The 10,929-nt window shown below is 43.9% G+C and overlaps 1 long non-coding RNA gene across 1 annotated transcript in view; it reads right to left on the reverse strand.

Annotated features, from left to right (window-relative positions):
- Positions 1–8,828: 8,828 nt before the first annotated feature.
- The window catches only part of LOC144057915 (uncharacterized), a 4,157-nt gene continuing 2,056 nt past the window's right edge, over positions 8,829–10,929 (reverse strand). Inside the window, exon 2 of the long non-coding RNA XR_013295343.1 lies at positions 8,829–10,401. This is a non-coding gene — a long non-coding RNA (uncharacterized LOC144057915). The remainder of the gene's footprint in view (positions 10,402–10,929) is intronic.

The raw sequence follows: 10,929 nt of genomic DNA on the forward strand, positions 1-10,929 counted from the left end.
TACTTAGTAGAAATAGCATGATTTATGATGTTTTAAATTTGTTAAACATGAGCAAGAGAGAGGACTTGAGACCTTTTACAACTTGCCCTAAATACGTATAAATTAACTACTCACAAAAAGTTAGGGATTTGTCTTTCAGGTAAAATTTATGGAAAAGGTTTAAACTGAGAAAATGTATCATTTTAAGGGAAAACTATGTTGATTTTAAATTCCATAGTGTCAACATATCTCAAAAAAGTTTGGACAAGGCCATTTTCACCACTGTGAGGCATCCCCTCCTCTTCTTACAACAGTCTGCAAAAGTCTGGGGATCGAGGAGACAAGTTTCTCAAGTTTAGAAATAGGAACGCTGTCCCATTCTTGTCTAACACGCGTCTCTCTTACTGTTCAACTGTCTTGGGCTTTCTTTGTTGCACCTTCCTCTTTATGATGTGCCAAATGTGCTCAAGAAGTGGACTGCAGGCTGGCCATTTCAATACCCGGATCCTTTTCCTACGCAGCCATGATGTTGTAATTGGTGCTGCACGTAGTCTGGCATTATCGTGTTAAGAAATGCAAGATCTACTCTGAAGTGATGATGCCTGGATGGGAGCAGATGTTGTTCTCCAATCTGAATATACCTTTCTGCATTGACGATGCTTTTCCAGATGTGGAAGCTGCCCATGCCACACGCACTCATGCAACACTATACCATCACAGATGCAGGCTTCTGAACTGAGTGCTGATAAAAACTTGGGTTGTCCTTGTCCTCTTTAGTCAGTATGATATAGCGCCCCAGTTTTCCACAAAGAACTTCGATTCGTCTGACCACAAAACAGGTTTCCACTATGCCACACTCCATTGGCGCAGAGAAACGCCTGCGCTTCTTGGTCTGCTTTAGAAATGGCTTCTTCTTCGTAATGTTGAGTTTCATCTGGCAACGGCAGCTGGCACGGTGGATTGTGTTCACCCACAATGTTTTCTGTGATTTCCCTTACAGTAAGCATTCCTGTTTGCGGTGCAGTGCCGTTTAAGGGCCCGAAGATCATGGGCATTGAGTATGATTTTTCGGCCTTGACCCTTACACACAGAGATTGTTCCAGATTCTCTGAATCTTTGGATGATGTTATGCACTGTAGATGATGATTACTTAAACCTTTTTGCAATTTTTCGCTGATAAACACCTTTCTGATATTTCTCCACTATCTTTCTGCCCAACATTGGAGGAATTGGTGATTCTCTACCCATCTTCGCTTCTGAGAGACACTGCCACTCCGAGAAGCTCTTTTTATACTCCAATCAAGTTGCCAATGGACCTCATTAGTGGTAACTGGTCTTCCAACTGTTTGTGGAAGTGCAATTGACTTTTCCAGCCTCTTATTGCCTACCTGTTCCAACTTTTTTGAGATTTGTTGGCACCATGGAATTTACAATCAACATATTTTTTCCTTAAAATTATACATTTTCTCAGTTTAAACTTTTGACCTGTCATCGAAGTTCTATTCTGAAAAAAATATTGAAATGTGTCACTTCCACATAATTGCATTCCGTTTTTTTCACAATTTGTATAGTGTCTCAGTATCCAGTAATATACTGTATTCAGATCAGTGAGCCAGCCGCTCTTCATTTCAAGTTCGCCCTTTCCGTTTTCCCTTTACAAGGAATTACGGTAGTGTGCTTGAAATAAAATTTTATTGACAAGGAGTATAAAATATTTTTTTTAATTGACAAACAGTTTAAAAGATGTTTCAGCATAATACAGCACCAATTCACATTTCATTGGGTATGCACTCTTGTGGGGTAAATAGGTTCCATGACCTGGTATTGAGCTATAATATTGATATGTACAATATAAGTTAGTTGAAAATTAAGGAAAGGTTGAAATGGAAAAAAAAGAAGAAAGAGGTGTATGTCAACCAGCTATGTAACACGGAGCTATGTTTTAGCACTGATTTGGGGTCAATAGGTCACATGACCTTCTTTTATTTGAATTTTTTTAGTCAATATTAGCACTTTTACTTAATATCTTCCAGGTCAAGTGACCTATTGACCCAAAATCAGTGCTGGATCATAGTGACATGTTGGCTGGATGACACACACCTCTTATTTTTTCAGACGCCTCTGTGTCCATGCAATTTCTTCGGGCGGGGTGACTTAACACCCTGCCCCGCGTCGGTGCAACATTTTCAAGCCGCCTTCCAAACCCTGCCATTCGTAATACATTAGTTACCGCCCCAAATCTCTCAGCCCACGGAGACATTTTCAGCGGGCAAGGAGACTTCAAACGCACCGCGCTGGCCGTTTGCCATACCACCTCATTTGTAATGGTTTAGTTACCGCACCAGTTCTCTATTCAGGCACTTTCCGCAGGCGGGGAGAACGGCCAGCTCCACGCCAGCGCAACATTTTCCGTTGAGGAGACTTTTAACGTCCCATCCCATTCATAATGGGTTAGGTACCGCCCCTGTTCTCTCAGCCCACACAGATTCTTCTGTATCCCAGGCACTTTCCACGGGCGAGAAGACATTAAACACCCAGCCCCGTGCCGGCGCAACATTTTCCGGCCTTCTGCCAAACCATCTCATTCGTAATGGGTTATTTACGGTCCTAAATCTCACAGCCCACAGAGACGCCTCTGTGTCAATGCACTTTCCGCAGGTGAGGAGACTTCAAACGCCCTATTCCGCACCGGTGCAACATTTTACGTCTGTCTGCCATACCATCGCGTTCGTAATGGGTTAGTTACCGCCCCAGCTCTCTCAGCCCCGAGAGACGCCACTGTATCCGAGCACTTGCTGACCCCTTAAACGGACACCTTTACCGTCACACAACAAATCTCCTTTTTCAGGGAGCTTCTTTATCAGACGCAGTCCCCTAAGGCACAGTCTTGGCCGAGCATTCTCGTTACCATAGGGACACCTCAGAACCGCTCCGGGCCTCCACCAGAGTTTCCTTTGGCTTCTCCCTGCCCGGGCATAGTTCCCCATCTTTCACAACAATTTCCAGCTTCTGCCATACCATGCCATTCGTAATGGGTTTGTTACCGCCCCAGTTATCTGAGCCCACAGTGACACCTCTGTATCTAAAGCACTTGCTGGGACCTTTATCGGACTCCTGTACCGTCACGCAATTCTCTAGGGCGCTGTGCGTTGGCCCAGCAAGGTCGTTACCAGAGGGACACGTCAGAACTGCCGCAGGCCTCCACCAGAGTTTCCTCTGGCTTCACCCTGCCCGGGCATAGTTTACCATCTTTCACAAAATCTTCTGACCGTCTGCCACTGCATCCCATTTGTAATGAGTTAGTTACAGCACCAGTTCTGAGCCCACAGACACGCCTCTGTATCTGGGAACTTGCAGCACCTTTATCGGACTCCTGTACTGTCAGGCAACAGATGTCGTTGTTGAAGAGCTCAGCTAAATAGACCTGTGATTTTTGCTGCGTGGAATATTTGGATTCGCGGTGTGCTACATCAATGCAGTTTGCCCAGGAAGCTTCATCCGGTGAAGGGGAAAGTCAGGAGACGCACGATGACCCGGTGGCTTGACGAGGGGGCAGGGGGGGCATATCAACTAAACAGCCCTATGATGTTTGCTACATGGCTTCTTTGGATCAATGTGGCGTGCTAGCTCAATGCCGTTTGCCCACAAAGCTTCATCCGTTGAACAAGTAAGTCAAAGGTACGCGCAATCACCCGGTGGCTTCCCACGTCTTGACAAATTTCTTATCGCTAAGCTAATGCTCCTCCACATGCTTTCTTGTCTACGGTGGGCTTTTCCTACTCCCTCAACATTGTGGCTCGCCTCTGATCAAAGCTACTGTTGCAATCTACTGGCAACCACCCCTCATTACAATCCTTTTTAAGGTCCATACTTGCTGGGGACATCCATGAGGTTTCCTCTGGCTTCTCACTGCCCAGGCATAGTTCACCATCTTTCTCAACATTTTCTGGCCTTTTGCAATTCCATGTATTGGGTTAATTAAGTCCTCTGAGCCTACAGAGACGCCTCTGTATCTGGGCACTTGCTGGCACCTTTATCGGACTCCTGCACAGTCACGCAACAGACGTCTTGTTCAAGGAGCGGTTAGTCAGAGACAATTCTCTTGGGCGCTGTGTTGGCCCAGCAAAATTGTTACCAGCAGGACACGTCAGGACCGTTGCGGGCCTCCACCAGAATTTCCTCTGGCTTCTGCTTGCCCAAGCATAATAATAATAATAATAATGCATCTGATTTATATAGTGCTTTTCTAGACACTCAAAGACGCTTTAAAATGGAACGGATACATTATTTATGCACTTCCACATCCACACTGTGGTGGCGGTAAGCTACTTAAGTAGCCACAGCTGCCCTGAGGCAGGCTGACGAAAGCGTGACTGCCAGTGTGCGCCTATGGCCCCTCCGACTACCACCAAACATACGCACCTTCCATACCTGGTGTATGTGAGTAGCACTGGAGGCAATGTGTGTGAAGTGCCTTGCCTAAGGACACAACGACACATGACTTGGGGAGAGCGGGGATCAAACAGCCGACCTTCTGGTTACTGAACGACTGTCTCTACACCCTGAGCCACGGCCACATCGTTCATCATCTTTTTGCTGGCCTTTTGCCATGCCATGTCATTCGTATTGGGTTAATTGGACTCCTGCACAGTCACGCAAAAGACGTCTTGTTTAGGGAGCGGTTAATCAGAGACAATCCTCTTGGGCGCTGCGTTGGCCCAGCAAAATCGTTAGCCGCGGGATACGTCAGGACGGCTGAGGGCCTCCACCAGTTTTTCTTCTGGCTTCTTCCTACCCAGGCATAGTTCAACATCTTTCTCAACATTTTCTGGCCTTCTGCCATTCCATCCCATTTGTATTGGGTTAGTTACCGCCCCAGTTCTGTCAGCCTCCAGAGAGGCCTCTGTATTTGGACACTTGCTGGCACCTTATCAGACTCCTGCACAGTCATATAACAGACTTGTTTAGGGAGGGGTTAATCAGACAATTTTCTATTAACTAATAGTTCACCATCTTGCGCAACATTTTCTGGCCATTTGCCATTCCATGCCATTCGTATTGGGGTAATTTCCACCCCAGTTCCCTGAGCCCACAGCGACACCTCTGTATCTGGGCACTTGCTGGCACTTTTATTAGACTCCTGCACAATCACGCAACAGACGTCTTGTTCAGGGAGCGGCAGGGACGTCTTGTTGGGTTAGTTACCGCCCCAGTTCTCTCAGCCCCCAGAGACGCCTCTGTATCTAGGCGCTTACTGCTGCGTTGGCCCTGCAAGCTTGTTACCAGTGGGACACGTCAGGACGGCTGAGGGCCTCCACCAGTTTTTCTTCTGGCTTCTACCTACCCAGGCCTAGTTCACCATCTTTCTCAACATTTTCTGGCCTTCTGCCATTCCATCCTATTTGTATTGGGTTAGTTACAGCTTTCTACATGCTTTCTTGTCTACTGTGGGCTTTTCCTACTCCCCCAACATTGTGGCTCTCCTCTGATCAAAGCTACTGTTGCAATCTACTGGCAACCACACCTCATTACAATCATTTTTAAGCTCCGTACTTGCTGTGGACACCCATGAGTTTTCCTCTGGCTTCTCACTGCGCAGGCATAGTTCACCATCTTTCTCAACATTTTCTGGTCTTTTGTAATTCCATGCCATTCGTATTGGGTTAATTACGGCCCCAGTCCTCTGAGCCCACAGAGACGCCTCTGTATCTGGGCACTTGCTAGCACCTTTATCGGACTCCTGCACAGTCACGCAACAGACGTCTTGTTCAGGGAGCAGTTAATCAGAGACAATTCTCTTGGGCGCTGGGTTGGCCCAGCAAAATCGTGGCAGAACCACTGCGGGCCTCCACCAGATTTTCCTCTGGCTACTGCCTGCCCAGGGATAATCCAACATCTTTCGCAACATTTTGTAAGTGCAATTATTATTAATTATGCATGTTATGCATTTCTCCAACCCATTACAACACACACACACACACACACACAAAGAGTGTGGCATGAATAAGGTCTGTAAATTGTGCTGCATATCTGAGATTAATCACTTCATCCAATAGTATTTGACAGGAAACAAATGTGTGAGCTTGATACTACGGTTATATAGTGAATTGTCTACCAGTTGTGCCAATGTCCTAATTAAGGCCCAAGTTAAGTGACATGAAAAAGTGCTGGGACGAATGGTGAGCAAGAAAGTAGCACACACTGGCGGTAAGTGTATTAATTTACTAGTTGTTGAACAACTGTACCATAGTAGCAATAGTGTTTAGCATTAGCCAAAGCTCTATAGCACAACCACCGGCCCACTAGAACTGCTTGAGGCACACTTACCTTATAGAGATAGACACTGCAGGATAAAATAGTGCCTCAGCTGTAAGTCTCAAGAAAGTACTCGTCGGTGGTCTCTTCTCTCGACCGCTTAAGTGCTGTAGTCCACCAAGCTACAAGTCAACCCCTCGCACAAATGCGTCCAGTCCAACTCCGGGAGACCCCGCGGTGAAACGTTTTTGGTGTGAACATAGCAGTAAACAACCGTTTCGTTCCACAAGCTTTTCTCCAGCACTCACATTCACAAGTCCGGTCTTTACTTTCGGCTTCCCTCGTGTCAAGCAAGCGAAGCTGCGTAGTGGCGTGTGACGTCATGGAAAAATACCGGCGTCAGAAGGTGCTCAGACCGGAACACATTGCCGATGACGTCACGCGATAGCATTGACTGGAAGTTTTCTTTCTGGTGCTGTCGAAGATTATGGGTGCTCTCGTTTGTCAACTGGCTTAAGTGCTGTCGTCGCCCACCAAGCGACATGCCTCCCCTCCCCGGTGTGCGCCAATGCGTTAAATTAGTACAACTCGGGAAGGTCCCGCGTTGAAACGCTAGCGAATAAAGGGAAGGCAAAAGCTCTTTTGGTGTGAACAAAGCATTAAAGCACTGTCTCGTGTTCCATAAACTTTTCTTCTCTCCAGCATCCGCTTCTCCTTCACGTGTCCCCACTGCCAAACCAAACACCGGCTTTACTTTCGGTTTATATGGCGTCATGAGCGGAGAACTAGTATGTGGCGTCACTCACTATGACGTCACGGAAAAAATATCGTCATGGTAAACGCTGGGTGGTCAGATCACCTCAAAGTGCGTCGCCGGCTGGCACGCATGACGTCACGCGACGGGATTGGCTGGAAGTGTTCTTTCGAATACTCACATTCAAGAGTTCAGTTGTTACTTCCGTTTTTTGTCGTGTCAAGCGTGCAAAGCTGGCGTAGTGGCGTGTGACGTCATGGAAAAATACCGGCGTCAGTACTTGGGTGCTCAGGCCGGTGTCTGTACCAGATGTGATTGGGCTGCCAGATTCTATCGGGGTCGCCGACCCATGGCGTCACGCTACAGGAGATTTTCTGTTACAATTGTTCAATAAAGTTATTTGAAAAAAAATCCGGTTGACGTCAAAACATTGGAAAGAAAATATTAAAGATGTCATTTAAATAATAAAATGCATGGACTGAAATTGTCAAAACATAAATAAACCTAAGAAAAGATACTTACAACATTTAAGAAAAGAAAAAAAAGATTGAAGCCGTCGAGCTTGCCGATGACGTCAGTACAACAGCGCTAACGAAATGCGATTCAGACGTGTTCACTTCGGTTTGGTTTCTTTTTCAGCAGTTCACAAATCACAATACATCACAAAAATAGTCTTAATGATAATAGGACCACATTAGTAATCTAAACTGACAATATTTGTCACATCTCAGCCATTTAATTTGTATATTTATCATTTATTCAATTAATTTTATTATTTATTCAATTTATCTTGCTTTTATTTTTCTAGGTTTATTTACATTTTTACAATTTCAGCCCGTACATTTTCTTATTTAAATTACATCTTTAATATTTTCTTTCCAATGTTTGTCGTCAATTGGATAATTTCTAGCCAATCCTGTAGTGTGATGTGTTCGTTAGGCGACCCGATACGCCCTTGGCAGGCCGATCACATCTGGTACAGACGCCGGCTCTGGGTCCTTCGGCGGCCGGCCCGCATGCATTGCCGATAATCACAGGACAGAATTGGCTGAAAGCAGCCACTGTCTTATATTGTGAGTGCTCTCGTTTCTCTAGTGGCTGAAGTGCTGTTGTTGTCCACCAAGCGACAAGCCTCCCCCTCTCAGGTGTGCTCGAAGACCAGTTTTACGGAACACTACACCACCCCAGCTAGAATCTGCAATTTAAACCACTCCCCCCCCAAACAAAACATAAAAAATGCAATTTGTTTTCCCAAGCCCAGATCAGTTCTAGGGAACACTACAACATCCCATGTATCCAACCAAAGTACTTTCAAGCAAACCTGGTGTTGCATTTTCAAAATAAAAGGCCTTATAAAATCTCCTATTTAGAACATTACCCATGATTTAAAAAAAACATAATCAGTCATCAAAGTCAAAATTGCTCAGGAGGTTCACAAACTTTTGAACAGCACTGTATGTATATATATATATATATATATATACACATATATATATATACATATATATACAATATATATACAGTATATATACACATATATATATATATACATATATATATACATATATATATATATACATATATATATACACATACGTATATATACATACATATATATATACACATACGTATATATATACATACATATATATATACACATACGTATATATATACATACATATATACGCACATACATATATATACACATATATATATGAATAATATATATATATACGCATACATATATATATACACATATATATACGCATACATATATATATACACATATATATTGTCAGGTTCAGATGTAGACATTTATCAAATAAAGAGAGAAGAAGCATCTGGTTCCAAATTTATTACTCATGATTGGTCATGAGGAAGAGAAAACTGCAGCCTTAGTTTGATCGGTACAGAGTCTCTCTTGGTTCATCATTCAAATAGTCCCCTTATATGTATTAATCGGGGCATCTGATTACATGACAGAAAGAGAAAAACAACTCCTATCTCACTTCACACTCTCTAATGCGGCATGCAAGTCCAGGGACCCTGGCGTTGACGTGCGTCACGTCTTCTTATCAGTTGTCCCCACTCGGCAGCTGAGTCGTCCACTTGCAACTTCACCAAATACAATAACACTCCTTTGCAATACATAGCAATCATAAACAGAAATTACTACACTATTACGTTGACTTGTGTTTCCCAAGAGGCAATTTACTTCAACACGGCAAATGTATAATAATCCTCCAAAATAATTCCTACATTTCCCTCCTGTTTATTCTACATTTGCCTCCAAAAATTTTGTCATCAAAAGAACTTTGATTTAAAGGTTTTATTTAGTTGAATCATTTACTGGATGACAAACTTAAACATTCCATCATGTCCCCCTTTCTATGTGTAAAATAGGACGGCAGGAGAAATTATCTCATCATTGGTTTGGTCATTAGTGTCCCCTCCATCACCACAACTTGCAGAAATAAGCAAAGGGTACATCTCTTGTAATTTAGAATTTGTGGGAGCGACGACGGTTGAGATAAGTCGGACGAGTAATGCGCGAATGCAGGGAATACAACAACATCCACACAGCACAAGAATTGAGGTGAACAGAGTCATAGAAATCATGACAGAAAATACCAAACTTTTATATTTTCCAAACGTTTTTTCCCACCACTCGTCCCATGCTGAGGTGGACACACCTGAGTGTTCTTTCATCTTTCGATTCAGAGTGCGCAGGCCTTCAACGGCTCTCGTGAGGGACCCATCCGGAGATGTGTTGTTTGGTATAAACGTACAACACTGGTCCCCAAACATAGCGCAAACGCCACCTCTCTGTGCCAGTAGCATGTCGACCGCAATGCGGTTCTGGAACGCCATGAGTGATGTTGCAGCCAATTGTTCTCTGACAGCTATAAATCTTTCTTCAGTATAATTCCCCAATTTTTGTACATTGTAATGGATGTAGTTGATTTGGTCTACATTTTTATTGGGTGTGACCCATATGAAAATCCTCTATTCTTGTTTATCAGTGCGTGATTTGGTGAATGAATAGCCTTCACGGTCACAAAGACCACACAACATAGTACCGCAAATCTTATCCACTCAATAGCCATGTCGACCGAGAACCCCTAATTAGGTTAGGCGTCTTGGAAAACTTCACTGACCGCAGGTATTTTCAGATTCTATATATCTGCTCCCACCTTTGAATCAGACTTTCGCTCACCCTCCCTGTTGGGTTTGTCGGTTGAGATGACCTTTTTACAATGCGTAAGATGTATCCAAGTGCTCCTTGCTTCAATCTCTATGGCCGTCGGCGTGGTCAGCAGCACTTGATGATGGCCTTCCCACTTTGGAGAATTCCAGTGCTTCTTTTTGAGGCTTCGGATCAGTACCCAGTCTCCTGGAGCTACTAGTTCTTCCTGTTGGAGAGAAGCACAATCGCCTTCTGGTAATTTCAATTCATCTCTTTTCTCTAATGTTTTTCGCATGTAATCGGCCAAACTGGCTTCGTTGCCACTGTTAATGATAATAAATAATAATAATAATAAAATTTTTTGAGAATAAATTAAAGCCATATGTCGTATACATTCTGTGTATCCGTCCTACCATTCCCCCTGTTGACACATGGGTCACACCATGTGTCAATATAGCGGCCCACTTATAAAGATTTTTATTTAATTTAATGTCACATTTTCTTCGATGGCTTTTTGTTTGTCATCCTGTTGGGAAGCTGATTTTTCTAGTCGTGTATTTTTTCTATTGTGGGGACAGTGCCTCAAAAAATGCCCTGTCTCCCCACAACACCAACAGGTGACTTCTTTTGGGCCTGTGGCGTAGCCGCGCCCCTTGCCGGTGAGTCCTATTTTAAATTGAGGTCTACCCCTTCCTCGGCCCCTGTTTTGGTAAAAACCTTTTACTCGTCTTTGAAAGTAGAATTCGTTCCCCTC

This window comes from Vanacampus margaritifer, chromosome 9, assembly GCF_051991255.1.
Source record: "Vanacampus margaritifer isolate UIUO_Vmar chromosome 9, RoL_Vmar_1.0, whole genome shotgun sequence".
In the NCBI taxonomy this organism is placed as follows: Eukaryota; Metazoa; Chordata; class Actinopteri; order Syngnathiformes; family Syngnathidae; genus Vanacampus; species Vanacampus margaritifer.